The sequence below is a fragment of the Saimiri boliviensis genome, chromosome 13 (assembly GCF_048565385.1).
Source record: "Saimiri boliviensis isolate mSaiBol1 chromosome 13, mSaiBol1.pri, whole genome shotgun sequence".
Taxonomy (NCBI): Eukaryota; Metazoa; Chordata; class Mammalia; order Primates; family Cebidae; genus Saimiri; species Saimiri boliviensis.
Genome location: NC_133461.1, coordinates 105826208 through 105852340, shown reverse-complemented (window position 1 = coordinate 105852340; position 26133 = coordinate 105826208). Strand labels below are relative to the sequence as shown.

Here is a 26133-nt window from a genome sequence, read left to right as displayed (position 1 = left end):
GGAGAAGAGGATTCTTTGAGTTACGTTGGAAATGATATCTATGAGTTTGGATTTTGCTACTTATTCTGTTTTTATATTTCATTTAAAGAAAATTTTAATTTTGTACAGAAAAGTGAAGAATTGTATCTTTTTTCGTGGAGGAAAGAATCTTTTTTAAAATAACAGCCTTGTCATGAAGGCCAAGAGAGTAAAATTGCTCAGTAGAGCTTTACAGTTTGCATCTAATATTAAAGGTTAATGGTTTTATTGTGAAATTAACATAGAGTGGGTTAGAGAACTAATTGCCTTTTTAAATTCCTAACAAATAACTGAAAATTATCCTGAACGTGGCAGCTAGCAAACTATGTATTAGTGAATATGAATATTATTGAAAATTTCATCTTGAGGTCAGGTTTTTTTTTATTATCTGCTGATGAAGTGGTCCAGATACTTCATTGTAAAAATATTCTGGCTTTTGAACATAAGTTTTTGTTTTAGATAGTTTGCCTATTTAGAGAGTATATAACACTTCCAGTAACATTAGTTATTTTGTGAAAATTCAGAGGACTGGCAATTTAACTGTTCTTCTGGCTATAGGAGTCATAATCTCCTCATTTTCATCAAGCTGAAGACCCCTTGGTTGTAAGAATATTGGGGTTTTGATGTTTTAAAAAACTGATTACCACCTTTGTTGCATATAGTTGGGGAAGGCCCAGGAGGGAGGATTAAAACTAAGTAAGAGGCAATTCAGCTTCTTAACACTTTCTCCACTTAATTATTTTAGTAAGAATCTGAAATCAAATATAGAATGGAAGACGAATACAGGCAAATCATCTGAGAGCCAATAGTAGAGAAAGACATTAAATCACAGCACTTGTTCACTAGCAGATTGGGTACCTGTGGTGTGCTATATTGAATGATACTTGTCAACAGCTAGAAACTTGCTCATAAAATGTGATGTTTCTTTATAGCAGATGCTTGACCAGGGTCCTATTCCCTCATAAGGTGGTTCTAACTCAGAGTTATTCAGACTAATGGGAGAAGATGGTAGGAGAGCCTTATCATCTGCTAACATTTCAGCGTGAGACATCACACGTGTGTCCTCGTAGGGGATGCTTTGTTGAAGTACCTCCAGGATCTCCATATGATCTTTGTATTTATAAAATCTTTCCAGAATGGGTCTTAAAGTCAGGTTTGAACAGGTGCTTATGACATGTAGTCAGATTCCAAGCTAGAGGCAAGCATTCTCCCTAAGAATGTGGTTTTCACTAAATACAGTGATGGAGGAGCCCACCTTTCTGCTCTGGTGTCTTCAAAAGTAGAAGGTTGCTGACAGCTTCATCAGAACATTAGAATGAGCTTGGTGGGTTTTCTGTGGTCAAGGGGGAGTTGTGTAACAAAATAGGATTTTGGACTTAAGTCTTACTCTTTAGTTTAACCTATCAGTCTTGTTCCACTATTTCCTCATTTTCCTTAATTGATTGAAGATCTTAGAATTATGGTGCAGCTCAGAAAGCCTGAGGTTTAAGGGGAAATGGTAAAGAGAAAAAGGACCAGAGTGGGATTCAATTCAGAGCCAACTGGTTTTCTTCATTCCTATATCAGGGGAGTAGCTTCTTCTGCAGACTCTCTGCTGCTTGTGTTTCATATCGCATCACTCACACCATGGAACCGTGTTTCCGTTCATTCTCCCGAGTTCATTTGGTGTAGAAGAGCAGGTTCTAAAGAGAAATCCCTGATGTCTTTTTCTTCCACAACACTGGGGTGAGGGGTGTATGGCAGCAGTTGTCTGGCCCTCTTCTAGGTTAGTGTAGCAGAGATATTCTTCTCAGAAAAGACTTCCTTGAAGGCTTAAGATGTGAGGGACCATCACTTTTGAGAGAGAATTTCTTCTCACTGTTCTAGCTAGAATATGTGAATGAAGAAAGATTTCTATTATCCTGGATTCCTTTGTATTTTTTACAGTTGTTTTCTTTTTCTCACTTAATTCTCTGACATGTATTGATTTCTTGAAGGAATTAAAACTTAAACCACTGCTTCAGTAGACACTTCTGGAATTCCTCTCTCCCATTTTCCTTACCACATACAGCTCTTCTCCACTCTCTACAGCCATATGTTTTGGTATGCTGATGGATGGATGGACTGGAGCTGGCAGCAAGGTTAATCACGCATGCTCTAGTTTCAGAAATGTCAGAGGGGAAGGTGGTGGTCTATTTCATATTTACCATTTATTTCTTTTAAAAGAATCCATGTGGTAGGTCATTTTAGAAAACTGAGGCAATTACAAATATGCAAAAAGGAAAAGAAATGATGAAACCTGTAACCATACTGTGTGTAGATGTTCCCTATGTGGGTATCTTAGTTAGGGCTTCTATAACAGAAATATCATGGCCTGGGTGGCTTAAACAATGGAAGTGTCTTTCTTATAGTTCTGAAGTCTGAGAAGTCCAAGATTCAGGTGCCAGCCGATTTGGCTCCTGGTCCAGGAAGACTTGACCTCTTCACCTGGTAGAGAGATCATCTCTTGTCTCTACTGATAGAGTCCTAATCCCACTCACGAGGCTTCCATTCTCCTGGCCTCGTTGATAACCTTCTAAAGGCCCTATGTCCAAGTACCATCACATTGGGGGTTAGGGCTTCAATGTGGGAATTTTTGAAAGACATAAACATTTAGTCTGTAGTAATGGAGGAAATTCACGTCTAAGTCCCATACATAAAGCTTTTTTACCCTCTTTCATTTGCTCGCAGATACTTTTGGTGGTGGGATGCCCTGGTTTTATATTCTAAGAAAGAAAAAAAGATGGCAATAATTTATAAGGTGCCATCTATTGTAAGAAACATCTCCATTCCATAGGTTTAAAAATGCCCGTTAGAATTGTTGAAACACTGGTAACTTTGAGTTGTATAGGCAATATATAAATCTATTCCTTTAAAATGTTATCAGCCTTTTTTAAGTGGTTTTTGCATTTTGGGAGAAATTTTCTGCTTTTAAAAATGTACTTTTCTGTACGTTTGTTTAAAGCCTTCCTTTTATTCTTTAAGTGTTTAGGTCTTGAATTCATAAGAAATTTTTTTCTGTATGGTGTTTTTTTTTTTTTAATCTTTTCCTATTTTTTCTTTTATTTGAAATTCTCCCTCAGAAATTACATATGTACATGTTTTCAGACATTTTTTCATGAATTAATCACTTATCTATTCCTCTGTTCATACCACACTATTTTAGTTAATGTAATTTTAAAATATAGTTTGATACCTGATTAGGCAAACCGTCCTTCTTTGGGTCTTTAAGTCCTAATTGTTATAATGATATTCAAAGATAGCAATATTAAACTGTAATCATGATTAACTTTTAGTAACTTTATGCTGTCTATCATGGGGGAGATTCTAAATTATAGGATGGTAGAAACTTAATATTTTTGTCAATTAAAAATATTAGTGCTTTTTCTATGCATGTACTTTAAAGAAACAAACAAATACAATCAAAGTTTGTAGTCAGCCTTTTCACTTTAGCAGAGTGTAGTGGAAATATCTTTCTGTATCATTACATCTCATTCTATGACATACTTTTCTATGGTTTCATAGCATTTTTATTGTGGTTGTACTGTAGTTTAATTAGTACAACCTAAGGATCTATTATGGGTCATTTAGACTTTTTCTAATTCTTATTGTTATAAATGACACTACAGCAGACAATTTTGTTAATATTGTGTTGCCCATGATTATTTCCCTAATAGGTTAATTTGTGTTGGGGCAGAGTGTGTGTGTGTGTGTGTGTGTGTGTGTGTGTGTGTGTGTGTGTGTATTCAAATAGCCTTCATAAACAGTCGTACCAGTTTACATTCCCACTCACAGTGAAATGGACCATCCAAACTCTTTTCAAAAAATATAAAAATATATGAAATGCAAGTTTTCTGTTTCAGTTCGCTGAAAATCTAACAAATGAGGATGTTATTCCACACATTCATATGGTACCCATTGAATGCCTACCACTGTGCCTAGGAGACAGAAGTGAGTGCATGGGATTGTCAGGTGGACAGTGTTTCCCCTCAGAGTAGTCAACGCAAAGTTGTCCAACAGTGTATGATGCTACCCATTTCTCTGTATCTTTGCTAATATTTTAATTTTTGCTAATCTTGGCCAAAGGTACATGAGAGAGGAGTCTTTGTTTTCCAGGCCCTTAAGGAATTGGGCTAGGGTATGGAAAAGGAGGTAATTTAGGTGGAGAGCAGTGACACACACTGTGATCAGTGCTGTGAAAGAGGTGGGAAAGGGTTGCTTGGGGACATAGAGGAGAGGGTAGGGGTGGTGGGCAAGGAAGGTGCCATGAAGGGAAGCCTGGTTGTTTCGAATGTAGAGTGTGAGTGTTCTCCACATGAACCAGGAACTAGGGTGTGGTGATGAAGGCCATTTATATAGAACAGCAACATGTGCTGAGGCTTAGGGCTGTGGGCCTGAAGGATGCTTTAGCGCAGGCGTCCCCAAACTACGGCTCACGGGCCGCATGCGGCCCCCTGAGGCCATTTATCCGGCCCCCCGCCGCACTTCAGAAAGGGGCACCTCTTTCATTGGAGGTCAGTGAGAGGAGCACAGTATGTGGTGGCCCTCCAACGGTCTGAGGGACAGTGAACTGGCCCCCTGTGTAAAAAGTTTGGGGACGCCTGCTTTAGCAGAATTGCAACTAATTGCAGGATGAAGCTATTTGGTAGAAGGTCAGATCAAAAAAGTTTAGAGACCGGGTCATGAATAGCAGCATAGGCGAAGTCATGGGGTTTAGACTCTATTCCGTAAATGAGAGGAAGGCTTGCTGGGTTTTAGTGGGAGATGATATGATCTGAGTAGGTCTATGATATAATGGAAAGCAGAGAGTTAATTATGTTTTGGGTGTGGGGTGGTTGTAAGACCTGACATTTCTTAGGGAAGTAACAGTGGTGTTAAAAGGAATCAGGCTATTGAGGACAGGGTGGGTTTTGGACCTAGGCTGTTTCACCTACCTCACTATTTCCAAAGAAGGAGGTATAGCCCTGCCAGCATGCTTTTCCCAGCAAAGGTTAGTCTATTCTTAGACATACAATTCTTCGCTGAGTCCCAGCCTGTACTGTATTAGCATTTATTCCTTTTTCAGTCTCCTTGGAGAGTGTACTCTGAGAGAGACACCATTCCCTCCAGCTCAGGGTCCATATTCTGATAAAGGTCTTGGAGGACGTTCCTTAGGAGGGATTAGTCTCCTCCTAGTTTTTGCCCTCTCTCCAGGAGGCAGATCTGAAGGCTATTGTTCACACACTGTGCCCCAGCTCAGAGGCCCTACCTTGCCTCTCACAAAGCAGGGCCTGGTGTGAAGTTGATGCCATGTTTTTATAGATCTGTCAAAATGTGATTCTAGCTGGTTACAAACAGAGCAGTGATGATACTCGGGTACTGTAGTTCTGATGCCTGAAATTGATAAGCTTTTCATAAATGTGCATTTAAATTTCAGTTTCTGGTAGCCCTCTCCCTTTTACATTTGTGTTTGAAGCCAACGATATTCATATGTTTGCCTTGCAGTACAACTTGAAACTAACTGTCTCCTCAGTGTAACATTAGATACCAAGTGAATTTATTCTTGCCATTTTTCTTAACAGAGGTTTTTGACCTCAAAAATGGGTAAATTTACTTTTAACTCTTCTTTTTTTACTTGTATCTTTTTTAGCCTAACTTGAAGAACAACTTCTGTCCTCAGGGCATTTATTTCTGGCATCTCCACTGGAAGATTTTTTTTTTCCTTTGCATATCATACAAAACATTATGGGTGAAAAGAAACTAATAAAAAAAAATGTCCTCCAAGAAAAAAAAATGGGGTGTGTGTGTGTGTGTGTGTGTGTGTGTGTGTGTGTGTATACGAATGAAGGGACAAAGCGAGTATGAAGAAAGTGAAAGTTGACGATTAGACCATTACCAGGTATGACAGAGAGCTTTAAGTAAGAAAGTTGGCCAGGCATGGCGGCTCATGCCTGTCTTCCCAGCACTTTGGGAGGTTGAGGTGGGCGGATCACTTGAGGCCAGGAGTTGGAGACCAGCCTGTCCAGCATAGTGAAACACCATCTCTATTAAAAATACAAAAATTAGGAGGGCACAGTGGTGGGTGCCTATAATCCCAGGTGAGGCAGGAGAATTGCTTGATCCCAGGATGCGGAGGTTGCAGTGAGCCAGGATCATGCCACTGCATTCCAACTTGGGTGACAGAGAAAGACTGTCTTTTTTAAAAAAAAGAAAGAAAAAGTTACTTAGGTTTGGTTGAGAGGAAACTAGTACAAACTGCAGAATGCTGTTGTTGTTTAGACAGTAGCTCTGTAAGTACCATCTGTGACTGTGATGCATTCACTTTGATTCTGAGGATATCTTGTCTCAAAGACGATTGATGACTTGATTTTATTAGATCAGAGCTTTTCAAAGTGTGGGCCTGGCATGCTTGGGAGTTTGTTAGGAATGCAAATTTTAGGGCCCTACACCAGACCTCCTGGATCAGAATCTTGGGGCACTGGAGTCCAGCAGTGCTGAAGTTTGAGACTCACTTTCTCAGAGCACAGAATGCAGAGAAGATATGGATGGCTCTTTGGGCCAGCAGCACTAGGGAAAAAACATACACAGTCATGTATCACTTAACAATAATGCTCTGAGAAATGTATAGTTAGGCAGTCTTGTGTTTACATCATGGAATGACATATGCAAACCTAGATAGTATAGTCTACTGCACACCTGCACTGTCCGGTACAGCCTGTTGCTCCTAGGCTGTACAGCATGTTACTGTACTGAATATAGTGGGCAGTTGTGATGCAAAGGTAAGTATTTGGGTATCTAACATATCTAAACATAGAAAAATATCATAAAAATATGGTATGAATAATCCTATGGGACCACCATTAGATATGTGGTCTGTCATTGACCAGAATGTTGTTACGTGTTGCATGACTGTGTAATAGGATAGGCAGACAACATTGGCTACTTCAGGGGAAGAGGACTGGCAGCTAATGGCAAGGATGAAAGGAAGACTTTTTGTTGTGTACCTTTGTTTACCTTTTGAATTTTATGCTTTTCAGCCATTCAGAAATATTTTTTAAAAAAATTCGATTTACTTGCATCTTGAAGTTTAAGTATGTTTCTAAGGAATTTTCTTCTTTAACATCATAAAGAAAGAAAAACTCAGGAAAATGATTTCCATCATGATGTCTGCGTTAATTACTCTTTCTGTGTCTTACATCTTTCCAGTAAATTTCAGTTCCTAAATTCACACACATTTCCACGTAGAAAGCTAAAGAGGCATAATCCAGATTAAGAACTAAAAAAGAAACAGAAATAGGATACAATTGAATCATCTGTGTAACAAATAAAGAAAAAGGCTGGGAACTATAAAGCTATGGAAAATGGAAGAGGTTGACTGACACGAACCAGAGTGTACAAATGCTGAATTCAATACAATGCCAAGTATTTAGAGTGTTTTTTTCATGGAGATTATTATAACTGTGAACAAGGATTACCATCCACAGCTAGAAGAGAAATCCCCCCTGAACAGAATCTCTAAACAGGGTCCTTAGTTATGTAACTAGCGATTTATGAAACGTGCTTATGTTGCATGTGATGTCATGACATCATTTCTTGGTCTTCTGCTCGGAATTCAGGTAGTTTGACTATGAAATCCACCATTTGGCATATTTTTTGCTCCACAAGGGTACTGTTACCTCTGCTGCAGTCAGGTGGCATATCCTTAAAGGACTGCGGTCCTGAAGCTCTGCGTTGATTCTGGGAGGTGTGTACACACGTGAACCCAGTGTTCTTTACAAAGGCCTCCTGTGTGGTGTCCGTGGTACTTCTCATTTGGTCAGCATATCTCTTGGTTCGTGATGGAAGGTCCCCAATCTGTACCTTTCGTCTGAAGGAGATGTCAGCCCTTGAGTGGCCTTTCATGTCATCCTTAAGTGGGGTTAGTGACTTAAAAAAAAAAAAAAAAAGCCAGGGAGCAAAGGCCAAGTCTTAGCCATAGTAGGCAGCCTAAGAAAGTCTGCAGAGACCGCAGCACTTGGGTGCAGACTTTTAATGAACCTTTCTTTCTTTTGTTGTCTCTATCTATTGAACTGTCTGTGTGTAACACGCATGTCCCGGTTCTCGCCCCTGATCCTGGTGGTTCCAAGGAGAGTGGATGAATAAAGACCCACCACACTACTACATGGCTTAGTGTAGATACAGTGATAAAACATGTGTGCTTTGGAAAAACATAACAATCCCAAACTTAGGTCTTGACCAGTAAGTGAAGAGGAACTGAATTTTAACAATTCGCTGAAAAATCTTATCATTTTGGAAGCATTAACAAAATTAAACTGTAAACTAAATGCAAACATCTTAATAACCCTAAATACATACATACAACCAGCCACTCATAGTGTTACTTAACTTCCTTAAATGCTACATACTGTCTAGTTCTAGAATGAAAAGGACCTACTGTCTTTTCAGAAGTGTGTGTTTTGAATATGTAATGAGATTACCTTTCCGTGGCTTTGGAGAATGAATTTCAGTACTTTATTGTCAGACCTCTTCTGTAAGAAATGTGATAGGGATTTCCCATTCAATCTGGAACGAAGAATTCAGATTGACACTTGAGCTTTGTACCTCAGATATCCTTTTTCCTCATTTCTTGTTATATATCAAGCAGCTGAGATTGGTTTTTAAAAAAGTAAAGATTGAATTGTCTTCACACGTTTATTGTGAACTGGCAGAAAATGGAAAGGATCATGCTTTAAAGACAGTTGGCCTGTCTAGGTGAAAAAGATGCTCTGTCCTGTTTCCTTGTCCTCTTTCCCACATCAATTTTAAAAATTAGATGCAAATGCAAATCCTTAAATTATAGATTTGGGATGAATTAAAATTCTGGTAGAATGAAGGTTTTATAATGTATAAGGCATGTGGCACTACGTGTATATAATCTCTTAAGAAATGTCTTCCTAACAGTACATGGTATTCTGAGACTGTTCGTGTGCCATGAATAGTCTCATTGGGTTCTAGAGTTAGTTACTGACTCTTGAAGATGGGCATCTAGTGGTCCTTCTGTGGAAGTGGACAGCAGCTCTCCACTGTTTGATAACATTTAAAGCCAAGGGTGAACCACCCAAGAAACGTTTAGTGGTAAGATTTTTTGTTGTTGTTGTTAAGTACCATCAGTAAAACTGAAAAGTCACTTAAGTACCTGACTCCTGCAATGATACGACTGCAGTGATAAACCTTTTAGCTTTTTATACCTGGGATATTTTTTCACAGAAATAAAGAAAGAGTCTTTTGAGATGAAATTCATTTAACATACAATTAACCATTGTAAAATGAACAATTCAGTGGCATGTAAGAGTACGATTACAATTTTGAGCAGCCATCACCTCTGTCTAGTTCCAAAGTGTTTTCATCACTCTGGAAGAAACTCCTTTATTTATCATAGCCCGAAGTTGCAAGTATTGTCTTGATGGAGGTCTTGATTACATGGATGCATCTTCGATTCAATCTGTCATTGAATCAAAGCCTAAGATCTGCTTAATTGCAGTATATGCATGTTTCACCTCAGTTTAAAAGAGAGAACAGAACAAACAAAAATCTTAATTCTTCTGAAAAAAAGACTTTCTGGCTGTTCTGTTAAACAAACCAGGGAATGAGGATAGAAGGAGATCAGCAGTGACCAAAGCAAGAGATGATGGTGGTAACAGTGGAGGTGATGGGAAGTGATCAGATTCTGAATATATTTTGAAGGTTGGGCTAATTTGGTCAGCTGATGGACAGTGGATGTGAGAGAAAGTTGGAAAGTATGATGCTAAGTTTTATAATGGGATGGAATAGCTATTTAATGAATAGCCATTTAACAGCATCAGGGTAGTGTCATGTTGTGTATCATTCTCTACAAGAGGATTATACTCTAGGACAGTAGAGTACTAAGGGTACTCTAGGTGGTACTCAGATAAGTGTCACTGAAAACTGCCTCACTTTCATGACTAACCAACTCCTTTCCTACAATTCCACTTAATGAGATGTAACACTAGAATTCCACCAGGCTGCAGTCATCGGGAAGATCAGGAATTTGATTTTGAATATGCAGATACCTGTTTGACATTTGAGACAGGCTATCAAGTAGGCAGTTGTGATGGAGACAGGAGTTCAGGGATCTGATTAAGACCTATCAAATCTGGAGCATCAGCACAGGTGGCAAAGTCCTGCGATTGAATTACTTTCCCACAGGAGTGAGTGTAGACAGGCAGGCCTGGGAACTGAGCCTGGGAGCGCTGGAGCTTTGGAGGTCAACCAGAAAAGAATCCAGCAAAAGGGAGTGCAAAGGTCTGGCCAGTGGGGTAAGGTGAAAACCAGAACAGTGTGGTTTCCTGTCTGTAATAGAAAAAGCTCAACCAAACATTCAGATGCTCTTTTACATATTAACTTCCTTCTAGCTAATTTGTTGTTTAATTAGTCCTATATTAATTGGTAAAGCCTTAAAGACTTGGATTGCTTAACTCTTCTCTTTCCCTCCACTGATAAATCAAATGCGTGTCATTTTACGTGAAAGCTGAAATCGAGAAAAGCAGTCTAATTTTAGTGTGAACGATGCATTAAAATAGCCATGTCCTCCTTAGGTAACAGTATTAAAATTTTAAGCCAAAATTGTATCGCTTCATTAAATTTCAACTGGTTAACATCAGATCAGTGTTAAAACTAGACCGTAATAGCTCTGGGGTGGGCACAGTAACGGTGTCCCCCAGTGTCCACATTCCAATCCTCAGACCTATAAATATGTCACTTCACATTGCAGGGGGACTTGCAGATGTGATTAAGGATTTGGGGATGAAGTAGTTATCCAGGATTATCTGGGTGGGTGGGCCTGATGTAGCCCCAAGGAGCCTCCCAAGTGAAAGAGAGAGGCAGAGTGGTCAGGTGGTTTGAAGATGTTACACCACTAGCTTGGAAGGCGGAGGAAGGGGCCACAAGACAATGAATATATGTGGTCCTTAGAAGCTGGAAAAGGCCAGAGAGTGGATTCTCTTCTAGAGTCTCCAGAAGAAACTCGGCCCTTCTGGCACCTTCATTTAGTCCATAGAACTATAATAGATTTGTGTTAGTTTAAGCCACTGAAAAGTGTGGTAATTTGTTGCATCGGCTATAGTGAAACTAATACTGAGGTTTAGAAAAGATAGGTAACTTATTATGTGTTGAGGTTTATAAAAGATAAGTCACTTGTTGGAAGATCACACAATTAGAAAAGAAGGCAATAGAGCTTGGCCTTGAGTTCAACCAGTGCGACTCCAGAACCTGTAGGACAGAATAACGACCTCCAGGCCAGCTGAGTCGGCCTGGCGGAATTCTAGTACATCTCATTAAGAAGTGGGATTGGCCGGGCACTGTGGCTCAAGCCTGTAATCCCAGCACTTTGGGAGGCCGAGGCAGGTGGATCACGAGGTCAAGAGATCGAGACCATCCTGGTCAACATGGTGAAACCCCGTCTCTACTAAAAAAAAATACAAAAAAATTAGCTGGGCATGGTGGCACCTGCCTGTAATCCCAGCTACTCAGGAGGCTGAGGTAGGAGAATTGCCTGAACCCAGGAGGCGGAGGTTGCGGTGAGCCGAGATCGCGCCATTGCGCTCCAGCCTGGGTAACGAGCGAAACTCGGTCTCAAAAAAAAAAAAAAAAAAAAAAGTGGGATTGCAGGAAGGGAGTTGGTTAGTCATGAACGTGAGGCAGCTTTCAATGATGTTTAAGGAGCACCTGGAGTATTCTCGGTACCGTTTTGTCGTCAAGTATAAGGTTGTAAAGAACGGTACACAAGACAAAATTAACCTGATGTTAAATACATGTTAGATGACCAGTTGCTTTGATCTTTGCTCACTAAACAGTGGATCACAGCTTGGCTTCCTGTGTGGTGCGGCTACATGGAAAGAATGCACTGAACAAATGATTCCATGTCTGGGTCCCATTGGTTTATATCAGTTTCCAACATGGCTTATTTGTGGGGATTGTGGGAGGGACACACACATTGGCCCCAGGGTTCTAATATCTCCTGGTCTCTGCGGTTACAATTTTCACTTAAGATTGTCGAATCCGTGTTTTGGTTTTAATCCAATGGTTCAGTTCTTTGAAAGTGACTCTCGAGATGACTCTGTTCATTAATGGATTGTTTTATTGACCCTGTGAGGATTAGTCTCTGGGTCTTGGAAATTCAGCAGATGACTACAGTTCTAGAAGGCCTCTTGTGAGATATAAGGTGTTTCCTTAAATGACATGGCCCAGTGCTGCAAAGCTGAGAAGTAAAATGAAGGAGCTTTTTGAAAGTTTGAGTCTCTATAATCGAAAACCAGAAAAATGACACATTCGTTTTTAGAACCAAAAAAATTTCAAGAACTGAGTAGGTTGGAAAGATAGGCCAAAAATAAGATAAAATATAGCATAACAAAAAGTAAAGTTTTGTACTTTATCACTTAAAAAACGCCTAAGTAGGCCAGGTGCGGTGGCTCATGCCTGTATTCCCAGCACTTTGGGAGGCCAAGCCGGGCAGATCTTGAGGTCACGAGTTCGAGACAAGCTGACCAACATGGGAAACACTGTCTCTACTAAAAATACAAAAACTGTCTGGGCGCAGTGGTGCATGCCTGTAATCTCAGCCAGTCAGAAGGCCGAGGCAGGAGAATCACTTGAACCTGGGAGGCGGAGGTTGCAGTGAGCCGAGATCACGCCACTGTACTCCAGCCTGGGTGACAGAGCGAAACTCCGACTTAAAAAGCAAAAAAATGCCAAAGCGTAAGGAGGAACAGACTTACTTGATATTTGCCAGAAAGACAAAGAGATTTAGAGTTTTGAGCGAGTTTGTTGTGAGTCACTAGAAAGTAGTGCCAGAGAAGCAACATGGCATTAGGCTGCATGGCTGGAAGTATAATACTCAGAACACAGGAGAGCATCGGTTTTGTTGTACTTGGTATTAAACATTCTAAGAGGGTCCCGGGTGTTTTATGAGAGGCTTTGGCAAACTGAAGAGTGATGTAGGTACAGATGCATAGATGTAAAACAGTAGACAGAAATGGAAATATTTAACCCAGCGGGGATTTGGGATTGAGGAAGGGAACACAGTTGTTTTTAGCTTTTTGCAGGTATAGAATTTGTCTTGCAAATTAAGGAGGAACAGGGAAAAGCCCTCTCTGTCCTTCTCGACGCTGTTTATTAGGTATTTCAGTTAGAGAGTATAGGTCTCAGGAAGCCGCGAGTATCTTCCCTGAGTGGTGACAAGCTCCAGATCGTCTCCGTTATGGCCCTGCAACAAAACCTTACGATTCCGTATTTCCTGCCTAGTCAGCTCCCGCCTGTTCTGTGGTAATTAATCTCATACTCAGCCGTGGAATTGTGTGTAAAGATTTTGGTGTGTTGTCCTCCCTCCCCTTTACCTAAAAACAGCAATAACCTGGGTGCACCTGAAGGTATCTTTGGGCCTCGATATGCCCTGTAAGCTGTGCAGGGTGCTAGGGTGTCTGTACCTAAGGAGATGGTCCACGTTTGCCGGGCCCCTCTTGCAGCCTGCAGCATCAGCGGTTGCCTCGCCTCTGGTCCTCAGCTTGGTCCTCAGCAGGGTGAGCAGGGCTAGGGTCATGGGCACGCGACCTGCGCCCTCCCTCATGGCCCCACGCTTGCTTTCACATTTTCCTACTGGCATCTTGAAATCCATAATACTTATTTTTGTTTAAAGCGCCCTGTATTTTCATAATGCCCTGGAAATGATGGAGCCATCTTTTACTCACTGCCCACCTTCTCGTCTCTGTCTGCTCCTGCTTCCTCCTGTGGGCTTCCTGTGCTGCCCGCTCCCATCTCCCCCGCAGCATTTTAAACTCTCTTTTCTTCTTCTTAATTTCTGTTCACCTCAGCCAACCCTAAAGTGCTCTTGTACTCACAGTTTGGCTTTTGTAATTGCTTGACCAGTTTACCAATCAATTGCAGTATTTTGTTGAGCCTTGACAAAGATTTTTTTTCTAATTCTACGGAGCCTATATAATAATTGTTTTTTCAGCTTCTGCCTGCGACTTCTCTACTTCAAAAAAATGTATGTGCTTGTTTCTGGCCAGTTACATCCCATGTTTTATTGGATGTGTATACTGTGTTCACACTGAGTTGGCCCCACAGCTGAGTGAGATATCGATGATCTCAAGAGTCCATTAGAGATGAAGGATAGAAACTTACCCACATCCCAGTTTGTATTTTGCCAAACGGAGGGGTTTCAGTTTTCTCTTTGGTAAGATAAATAAACTTGATAATAGAATAGCATTAAGGTTGGCTTTTTTCTCCCTCAAATGATTAAACGATAGTTTCATATGTAAATGCTAGGAAATCAGAATCATTCTAGTAGGAAGATAAAGTAATTAAGTAAAAATATAGTATGTTAGTAGGAAATTGTGCTAGGGAGAGAGCTCTAGCAGGGTGGGAGGGGGCTAGAGATTGCTTGGGATGGGATGAAGAGACAGGACTGTTTTAGAGAGGCTGCTCAGGGTGGTTCCTCTGAGCAGGTAGCCCTGGAGCCGATCCTCTGCTGAGATGAGTTAGCAAGCCAAGAAGGTCATGATGGAAGAGCAGTCCCAGAAGAGAGCATCGTGCAGATGCCGGGTGGGGGCAGCGGGACACTGGAACTGCGTAGGTGTGTTTATTTCCAAATAGTGTCTGGCAGTACACTGAGATGAAAAGACTTGTTTTTTGTTTTTCATTTTTAATTTCTTTTCCCCCAGGGGGTACATAGTGGATTTCTTCAGGAGATTCAATCTCTTGAAAAATATGAAATACAGATGTGTGGGTGTATATATATGTAAATAAAGATACATTTGTAATTTTAGTAGAGAAGAGGTTTTGCCATGTTGCCTCGGCTGGTTTGGAACTCCTTACCTCAGGTGATGCGCCCACCTTGGCCTCCCAAAGTACTGGGATTACAGGCGTGAGCCACCGTGCCCAGCTGGCATGGGCTTTTTAATCACTGCAATTTGAACTTAGTGTGTTAGTGAGCTTGTTCATTCCATCGCTAGATAACGAATTGTGTGTTAGTTTTTTCTGCCTAGTTTTCCCATGGAAAACAGAATCAACCATACCAAATAGTAGTGAGGGCTCAAGTCAGATTAAATAGTATGAGTCAGTCTGCACTCAAAAGAAATATGAATCAAAATGAGATGCTAACAGTGATTACCAAAGGTAAACACACCATTAGGAAAGGTTTAAACTGGCACTAACTTTTTAAAGAATAGTGACATTATTTACCAATTATAGTGGCCTGATATCTCAAGAATATCTTACTTTCTGAATAAAAGTGCCAGTGGAAAAATGTCAAAATCTTATATCTGCCAGTGGTTACTCACCAATCCTGGATCGTAGTCAGAAATGAAACTGTAATCATGAGACGAGACTGCTGTGATTTTGGGCGGGTGGAGGGGCCTTTGAGGGCTATGCTGGTGTGATTATGCCTTCTGTCCTCCTGCTGAATGGTTCAGCTGTGTAACTAAACAGTTCTCTCTCTGGTTAGTGTTGATTTGGGGCAGATATAAGATCTGTAAAGTAAAATGGACAAATAATGGTTCGGTAGCACATTCTGCTTTGCCTCCTTCCTGGAGACTGGTCTTCAGGGGTGTTTTACTAGGCAGCCCGACTGGTTTAATGTCTTCTGTCTGTAACAGTGGGTGTTTCATAAAAAGGCAAGAGCGTACATTGAAAGAGTCTGTGGCAACAGCGGTTCGACTGGATTGGCCTTGTCTCTGGGATGGAAGAGATGAAAAACAATTGATTATCATTCACTTAGTGGCACACTCTGCGCTATTGAATATTGAATATTCCATTAAATCCTTAAGAGCAAACACCAGACCTTGGGGCATGCCTCTCATTTACAGGAGTCAGGAGTGAACATGCACTTTGCGTGCAAGTGTACTTTGCAAGACGATGCGTGCAGAAGGACAAGCCTTGGAGAGGCAAGCAGTGGCCAAGTAAGAAAAGCACAGAGCTCACGCCGACTGGCAGTCCCCACCCTGTGCGCTATCCCAGCACCTCTGCTTCTGGCCATGAATGAATCCCAGCATTCACAAAGTGACACCTGATAGACCTGACTCACGGTTCTCAATCTATTTCTGTTTTGAGAAACTCAATCCATAGGATTTTGCAATGCTGAAATAAAAAAAATCCTAGAAAAACATTTTTGTTATCAAAGGAATAATTGTTCATGGTTGGGAAATTCTGTAGACGGATAAAGTGACAAGCAGAAAGCTCTTTCCCCCATTCTGCTCTACCTAGCAGACTCTTGGGTAACCCTCCTGTGTTTCTTCACGCCTCCTTCTTACTCTTGTCTCTTGAACTTGTTTTAAGAAATAGTACTTTTGAAATGAATGGCATTGTACTTTTGAAATGATGGCAACATCGTTTATGCACTTAATAATACATCTAGGACACTTTTCCCTGGCTACATGAAAGGTAACATTTTTGTCAAACCAGCTTCCTTGACAGACATTGGGCTTGTTTTGCAGATTTTTTTCTTTCATTTTTATTATATTAATAGTACTACTGTAGTGTAGTTATAAACAATCTCCTCATACAAATATTTTTGCCTGCATGTGAGAAGAGATAAGGATCTAATCCCAGAAGTTAAATTTCTGGTTCAAAAGCATGCGGATATTAACATTCTGGTAAATAACGTCATTGTTCTTCAGAAAGTTAGTGCTGGTGTATATCTCTTCTAACAGTCTGTTTGGGTGCCTGATCCCCCACACTCGTGGTAATTCCACTGTCAATCTGTTAGCATCTCATTTGGGTTTGTATTGCTTTTGAGTGGGTTTGAAGATATTTTTATGTACTTACTGGTCTTGTTTTCCTTGAATTGTTTGTAATTGTGGCACATTTTTCATGGGGTTTTCTTTTTCTTCGCAATTTATAAGAACTTTATCCTTATTAATACTTACTACAAATGTTTTTTTTTTCAGTTTATATTATTTGTTTATAAGTGGGGCGGCGGGTTTGGCTACTTTTAATCAGCTGTGTACTTTTTGGCTTCTAGGATTTATGTCATAAGTAAAGTCCTCATGTGCCTTAAAATGTCTTTTTAAAAATTTCAGCCATATTTTCTTTGAACATTCTTTCTGGTTTCACATTTTCAGTTTAAATGTGGTATTTCTGGAATTTCTTTTGGCTTAAGGACTGACGATAGAGATGCAGCCTTAAGTTTCCTACATGGCCAGCCGCTATCTCCACACTGCCATTCGGACATTCTGTTTTCTTCCAGTGGAATCCATCAATTTGGGATGTTCTGACTGGTAAATGTATTGTGTTTAGAGTGCAAGCTGCGTATGTGAAGTTGCAGGATTCCCACAGAAATTAAGAATGCTGTTGGTTTTTGCCGGCTTATATGTCAGGCAGGAAATCTTAGAATCTGTCAAGTGCTGGGAGCAGACTGCAAACTTCTAAGAGCGGACTAGAGTGTTCAGGTTGCAGGTTCACCCCTAGCATAGCATAGGGTTTAACCCTTTCTGCAAAAAATATTCAGTCTAAACTAAGGAAACACTTTTCCATGAAAATGTCTTTGACGTTGAATGTTCTTAAATAGCATTTGTTTTTATAGAAGTTTGACTCTATAATTGGCCTAAACTTGTAACTCACTAGAATTCATCAATCCTGTTGATAATAAATTGGGATCATCCTCAATGATGAAATGATGAAATAGGAGACAGTATAATATTACTGAAGTGATGGATGGAGTTTTATGAGTAGTAAAACTGTAAAGACTGAGTGTATAGTTAGTAAGCTGAAATACACCTCTAGAGATTCAGTCTCCTTATTTTATCATCAAAGGCCTACACTAAAGTGGAAATAGTGAAAGTTGTAGAATTAGGACAGTCACAGTTGTTGTGGACTGTAAGTTGAAGTAAAAGGGGGAAATGCAGCTGTGACTGTGGCATGGATGAGGTGAGGAGAGAACAGGGGAACATCTAAGTTAGGGGAGGAGAATGAAGCCTCTCAGCTGCTGTTAGTTCTTTCCAAAGAATGATAGCAAATAGTCGAGGCATGGTGGCTGACGCCTGTAGTCCCAGCACTTTGGGAGGCCAAGGCGGGCAGATAACCTGGTGTCAGGAGTTCGAGACCAGCCTGGCCAGCATGGAGAAACCCCATCTCTACTAAGAATACAAAAATTAGCTGGGCGTGGTGGCATGCCCCAGAACCCTGGAGGTGGAGGTTGCAGTGAGCTGAGATTGTGCCACTGCACTCCAGAGAGGAGAGAGAGAGAGGGGGAGAGAGAGAGAGAGAGAGAGAGAGAGAGACAGAAAGGAAGAAAGGAGGGAAGGAAGGAAGGAAGAAAGGAAAAGAAAAGAAAAATAATAATTGAGCTGTGGGTAGCCAACAGGTTCTGGGTGTGGACACAGGACAAATTTGGGATACATAGATGAGCACGTTTAGAGTAGAAAAAGGGTATCTATGAATTAGTTATGTTTTCTCTGAAGCTTACCATGAACTAAAAGGAACAGGGCCCCCTGACATTCAGGGGAAAGGAGGAAGGGTTTCACTGCTTACACGTAAGACCAGCATACAGTTTTCCATGATTAAAATTCTAATGTAGCAAAATCTAAACCTTAAGAATCATCTTATAAACATCAGTGGGAAATGAACTTTCAAAGCTTTTTGATTTGCTTAAAACCCAGATATGACTCCCAACAGTTCTTGTCTTCTTTATTCTAAATATTTAAGCTTAAATTGCAGTATATTACTTTAAAGTATTTTTTGAGACCTATGAGCTTCAGAGTCAAAACATTTAACTTGGTAATATTTATCAAGATATTAAATTTAGCTGGACTCCATGAAAAATTATGGAAGATAAGCCAACTCAGAAATGTATTTATTCTTCTTGTGTAAACCCATTTGTGCTGGAGGTTGCCATTTTTGAGTGTGAAAAATCAGGCCTTTGTGATGACCTTGAGCAGTAGAATATAAATAACTCTTACAAGCTTAGTGTTCCAATAATGGAACACTAGGCATAAATGGGTTAAGATGAACATGGAGCTTAATTGGAATCAGGTGCATGTATTTTGATATTTTTTGGTAATGTATCATATTCCCACAAAATTAAAAACTTTCATTGGTATATGTAGAACCAGCAGAGAAATGCCAAATATGGAAAAATAATATTAGTGTAGACTATATGTGATGATTTATGAATAATATTTAATGGGCATAGTTGAATGGCGTAAAACATTTTGTAAGGTATTTGTCTTTATTACTGTATAGCTAGGGCCAATTCTTTAAGTGTAACTTTAGCAGCAGAATTTCTGAGTTTTAAATTATGGCTTCAGTTGAATGAAGTGCTCTTAAAATAAGTGGTTTTTGAAGGTACTCGGCGGACTTAACTTTTCAAAATAGCCCGAGGCATTATGTTTGGGACCAAAACTACCAGCATTTTCCAAACGAGAGAGAATTAATTTCCAGGATTAAAGTAGGATTTTGAAAGCATAAGCTTCACACTGAAGAGACAGACACATGATGAGTGGAGGCCATTGACAGTGGAGAGATTCAGGGTTCTCAGTGGATTTTGTTTCAAGTCCTGCAGCCTCACTCTGTTGTCACTTCATACATACTGCCCTCCTACCTCTTGTGGACTCTCCTTAGCATCATAGCGCAGACTTCAGTCCCCAAATCAGGAAATAGACGGCTGAGGACTCCAGACTCGCTGATGAGGTTTAGAACTCTTTCTGTCATACCAAGCTTTTAATTCCAGTGCTTAGAAACATACGGTATTTGTTGAATGAGTGAGTGCCGTATTTTGGTCGGAGAAACAGGTTAATTTTCATGTTCTGCTAGTTTCCCTATAGGAACCGAGAGTTGTGAATACACGAAAATATATTTCTGAGGGCCAGGCTGTTGTTTAATGGTTTAGCATTACACTGTCTTTTCTTGCCCTCGAATACATGTTTAAAGAAGATCTAAGTGGCCAGCTTCATTAAAATATTGTTAAATTTAACTCTATAAAAATAAATGTTTGGCTGGGTGCACTGGCTCATGCCTGTAATCCCAGCATTTTGGGAGACCGAGGAGGGCAGATCACCTGAGGTCAGGAGTTTGAGACTAGCTTGGCCAACACGGTGAAACCCCATCACTACTAAAAATACAAAAATTAGCGGGCATGGTGGTGGCGGCCTTTAATCCCAGATACTTGGGAGGCTGAGGCAGGAGAATCGCTTGAACCCAGGAGGTAGAGACTGCAATGAGCTGAGATTGCGCCACTACACTTCAGCCTGGGCAACAGAGCGAGACTCTGGCCCAAATAAATAAGTGAATAAATAAATGTTCTATAATCTCAGGAAATGAGTCAAATATGACTTTAGGTTTGTCTTTGTAGAACCAACTTGGATTTCAATTGTCATGATACCCAGTGGCCAACAGGATAAGAAGGGAACCACCCCCCCGCCCAATTCAGAATAGTATTGTGATTCTCTATATAGAAATGTGTACATTTTCATTTTTCTGTGATAAAAATGGCTTCTAATATTTTATATTTTAGTGTCATGTTAGAGATTTCATTCCATGCTCATATGTTCATTCACATGTATTTTTATTTTTAGCTCTAAGCGAAAGACATGAGGCCTCAGCCTGAAATGAGGTTGTTTTGAGGTCATCTGATTTCTGACTAGAAGGTGAGCGATCGCCTCGTCCTGAAACCACTTCAGCCCGAATGGTAATGGCAGAGCGAGCGAGAGGGAGGCCTTCATGTGTTTCCGTGTCTGTTCTAACCCAGTTCCTTCCTCCTCAAGATTAAAAACATTTTAAAGTTGTAAACCAAAGGTATTAAACAACATACTGACATATCTTACCTAAACGGACTCAAATATTTTACAAGAGGGTTCACATCATAAATGCTCATTCAGCCTTTTAGAGCTGTTTAAACATAGCTTTTTAAAGTGAGCTCTTGTGAGCTACCTAATCAGCAACAAAATATTTATTATATGAAAAAACCCGAGCCATTAGGAGTTTGCAGATGGAAATCATTTTTTTTTTTTAAACGATAGAGTTTGCTCTTTGGCAAAAGGGAATTCAGACTTGCAGGTTTTTCAGACTAGAAAGTAAGGATTCTTGCCACAACTTTTTATTTTTCTGTGATAAAGAATTTTAATGTTTTATGTATATTTGCGTGTTTGTTTATTTTACTTTTTAAAGTATGAGATGCCTATGGAGAATGTTAGTTGTGTCTGCTTTAAATTATTACATGTTTAAATGTATTTTATAGTTGAAAATAATAAATGGCTTCTTTTTACATTATAGTAAAACTTCTTTGGATGTAGGAGAGTGTTCTCTTAGTTATTAAGTGTATTCCGATGGACTATGTCCTGTTAAATATGTTGATGTAGCAGTGCTTATAAGGCAGTTACTCTGTTTAACTCTCCTTAGAATAGAATTCCAATAAGGTTTTTGCTCGAGTTCAGATTCACACTAAGCCATTATTTCAGATAAGTGGTTCTTTATGCTACTTCATTTATCTTACTACATTTGACAGCATTAATAACGTATGGTATCACAGATTTATTTATCTTTAGCCTAAATTATACAGTCATTTAATTGATGAGATGCTAAGAAAATGAAATTTCATCTCATTCTGGAGGGGGCTACAGAAGGCAAATTCTAAGGAACTGAAAACGTTTTTTTCGTTTTTTAAAAGTTGTCTTTATTTTCATGTTTTCTTCTAGAGGTTCCATTGTCATGTAATTCTATGTTACTTAACTTGCCTACAAACAGTATTTTCTTACTGCGTAGTCTCAGATGTTGAGGGTAACTCAGCTTATAAAATGTGTTCTTTTTCTTCGTGTATGTGGCTTTCTGTAATGATAGGGAGAATCATTCACATAAACTAAGAAAAAATTACCCACAAGCTGGCCCTGAAATCCGGGCCCCATTGGTTGACTGGAAGAGCAGTGATTTTATGTTTATGTGGGCTCTAAATTTTTGCTTCCGCAGGCCAGCTTCGCCTTATTCTTAAAAGAAAAACCAGTGTGCACTCAGTGGTTCCTTTGTTTTACTGTATCTCCTGATGTGTTGTTTTATGCTTTTGGACTGGGGAACTCTGAACTCTTGATTTTCTCTGAAATAATTAAATAAGCTGGTCTAAATAGCATGGTCTTTAAGTCTTGTCCGTACAGCTCACTTTTGTATATTAATATTTTTAATGAGAAACAATACTGATGGTTGTATTTTTGGAAATTTTTATTTCCTATAGTTTTGCCCCCCCAAAATTTTTTTTTTCTTTTTCGATAAAAGCCTACCTCTTTGTGGTTAGAATGGCTTTGAAGAGCATCTTTCTTAGTTCATGTGCTAAAAGTTAATGTGATCGAAGCATAAAGGCTTTAACCACTATTACTCAACTAAAAAAGTAGTTTCTAAAGATGTGAGTTGCATAAGAACAAAATCTGTAATTTTATTCATCTGAATGTCTGTCACCATGATGACAACTTTTAAAAGAAAGACAGAACGAATGCCCATTAAAAGACCCAAATTGTAAATGTGAAAAGATTTTGACCCAGTAAATACTCTGTAATTAAATAGAGGTGGTGGGTGTGAGTATAGTGTAATACTTATTTTGCTATATGAAAACTGCCTTGTTTTTAAATACAATTTAATGTTAGACTTAAGAGCTTATAATGAATGGTAAGATGAGAAAAAGTATTAACTTTAAAATGTTTTGAAAATTATAAAAGTAAATACTGACCGTTTCTAAGAAAGTCTTTCCTTTGACCTTGTTTAATTTGTTTCCTTTTTGTTTTTTAGGTTTGCAATTTTTTTTGGTGATGGCATGTTCAGAATCTCGGATCCCTAATTTCAATATATTGGAAATATTTAGGAACTCTGGAAATTACGTTGTTTTTGCAGCTTACTAGATGAATCAGTACATTTCAGTAAAGTATATATAATAACAGATAATTATGATGTTGTACTTCTGGGTTGACATGCATGTCTCAAATTATCAGCTATCCGTATAAGTGTCATACTTTGGAGACAGTTACCTTTTGAAGGTTTTGGGGTTCTTATGAACCTCAGTTTTCTCAGGTAGTTTATGTAATTCTTCCTGTGGCTATTCATTTCTTTTCTGTCTGCTCGCAGTGTAAATTACTTAGATCAGAGGGAGTTATTTTTAGGAAGAAAGAAATCACCAAGTGACAATCCTTAAGGCAGTAATGACAGAATTCCAACCTGGAACTGGTCACAGAATGGAATGTATTGGAATATGCCAAGTCTACCCAGATTATATCCAAATGTAGTTGTGGCACAATGCTACCAGTTTTCAAAATGAGATATTATTATATAGGACGGAAGTGTTAATGAGGAGGGAGAAGGAGCTGTTCAGTTTGCCCCCACAACAGCCACCCCTTTCTGTTACTTGGGTGAATGAATTAGTGCAAAATTAGTGGCCAAAAGGTAGGCAGTGCGAATGAAAGGCAAGAGAGGGAAAAGAACTGTAATCTCCAGGCAAGGTTATTTATTCTTAAAAAAACTGAAAGTTGAGTGTATTCCATGTACCTGAACATGGTATTTTAAACTGTGGACTCCTTTCAGAATGTAGATTAGTGTGTTCTTGGCCGTTGGAATGAATGAGAACTTGTATTTGATAGGAGAGTCAGAGAGTCCTTGAGTGGTTATCTTTTTTCTTGCCTGTTCATGGGCTTAAGAGACTTGAGGAACATTCTGGGGCAAATACATGTGATGGTCAAATAATTGACCAAAACAGGGAAGACTGATTTTTCAGATGACATTCAGAGCAGCTTGGAAATGGATCCATGGGAAAGGGTAAAGAGAAGGCAAGGCACTATGGAGACTGAGTAGATGCTCAGGGGAATGTTCATGTATTAGTTTATGGAAAGTTTCATTGTTGGTGAACTGTCCAGTATTCCTGAAACTAGTGTGTAGCAGAAGTTTTCGTGACGTTTCTAGTAGATGGCTTTTGGAAGCTGAATAGGCTACCTCAATACCTTTGGCCCCTTTTTGCTTTGTTTGTTTTAAGAGAAATTGGCTGATATGTATTTAAGAGAAGTCACAGTGAAAACATTAAGTAGGTTTTTTAAGACCAGATGTGATGGCTTACGCCTGTAATCTCAGCACTGTGGGAGGCTGAGGCGGGCTGATCACTTGAGGTCAGGAGTTCAAGACCAGTCTGGCCAACACAGTGAAACCCCGTGTCTACTAAAAACATAAAAATTAGCCAAGTGTGGTGGCAGCTACCTGTAATCCCAGCTACTCAGGAGTCTGAGGCAGGAGAATTGCTTGAACCCGGGAGGTGGAGGCTGCAGTAAGCTGAGATTGTGCCACTGTACTCCAGCCTGGGTGACAGAGTGAGACTCCATCTCAAAAGTAAAAACAAAAAACCCACATTAAATAGGTTTTTTAAAGTCATGTTAAATTTTAATCTGAACCTCTATTGCCTGTTTAGTTGCTTTCTCATTTAGCTGGCTTTTAGAACTTTCATTCTGTGATACTTTCGTCAATAGAGGTGTTTCCTCTTAGCCAATTCTAGCCACAGTATTGACTGGACCCAGCCATTTGATACACCCAGAAGGAATTAACCAGGCAGGAGAAAACTTGGTCCCTACTTGAATGAATATTTTAAAGACCATCTTAGATTCTGAAAACTGTGAGCACAAATGAAAGAGACCCAAGAGGGAATGACTTCAGAGCCTAAGAATAAAAAATGGTGGTAGGGTTGGGGGACAAGCTCGCCCAGAGCTCTCTTAAAGTGCTCTCAGGGAAGGAAGTGACTTTCCTGGGAAGGATGAGCTGGTGCACACATGGCCTGGAGCTGTGGGTGTTCCGAGGTTGGGCGGCTCATACTAGTGGGCTGCAGTATCTTAAGGGTAGTGGCATGTGATCTTTGGAAGTATTGATACATTTCCTAACAATGAATTTGATTTTGTTCTGGTATGTTCTGAAGGGATGTGTGGCTCAAAGATTAACTTAGCTAGAAATAAATATAGTAGATATTAGAGAAAATATTAATAAAGGTCTTTTGCCCATGTTGTATAACTTTAGAAAACAATGTGGACAACTCAACATAGGGGAGATGATGGCGTGAATACAGTCAGGGTCTGATGACTGCTTCCTAGAAACTTGATAGAAATAGAACAGGTCTAGACATAGGGAAATAAGATTCCAAATAAAGCCTTACATTTTTCATTCAGATTTTGCGTTAGCCTCAGTTGTACTAGAAAAGCGTTTCAGTATGTGTCTCTTGGGGAATCTGCACCTCTGGCTCCGTGCACTTCACAGCCCAGTATATCACTGAGAATTCGGACATCTGACTCTTTGCCCAGGGATGAGCACATCCTTATGAGTTCAGGTGCACTAACTACATAGGAACACCCAGAGAAAATGAGCCTGAAACAATGGTTCTTTTTATTTTGAAAGTTTCAGACAAACTCTTTGGAAAATCTGAAGAAATCTGTGGATTTTTTTCCTGGGAAGACTGCACAGATAGACGTCTTCGTTTGGTTTCTGTGGGTGTATGGACTGGCCCTGGTCACGTGTCAGGAAGCCTGGATTCAGATGATCCTCTTCATTGTACCTCGGCCCACCATCTGGCTCTGTTCTCACGCCCATTCGTGATTGGTTCTCTGTTGCCTTGGAATGGAGCATCACGTCTTGAAGGTCACTCACTGCCTTTCCACGCATGGAACAGACAGCCACCAGTGAAGAGCTTCCTAATGAAATGGACTGAAACTCTCTGCAAAGGGCTGCCCCAGAAGCACAGGTGCTAGAAGCAGAAGCTAAGGCACTCAGGCATGCTGAGCCTCAGTCCTCTAGGCGATGCCTCCGGCTGGCTTAGTGGGTTTATTTCGTTGAGTACTAATGTCCTGTTTTTTAAATGAACATGTTTCTTCTAACATTTCCAACTATTATGAAGGTTTTCTCCCTACCTGTGACTTTTTCTTATGTCTTGGGGTATCAGACTTACGGTATAAATGTGTACTTCAAACTATAGTAGCGACTAGAAATTTAAGATTCTGTTGTTTTGTAACACTTAAATCTGCAGCCCCTTTTCAGGAAAATTGGCGAGATTCACAGATAATTCCTTCCTTATTCCTTTCAGATTTTACAATTGTGTGGTTATTTCTGAATTGGATTAATTTGTTTATAAGT

The 26133-nt window shown here is 39.8% G+C and overlaps 1 protein-coding gene across 1 annotated transcript in view; it reads left to right on the top strand.

Moving 5' to 3' along the window:
• The window catches only part of XKR6 (XK related 6), a 319850-nt gene that overhangs the window by 62039 nt on the left and 231678 nt on the right, over positions 1-26133 (top strand). The window lies entirely within an intron of this gene.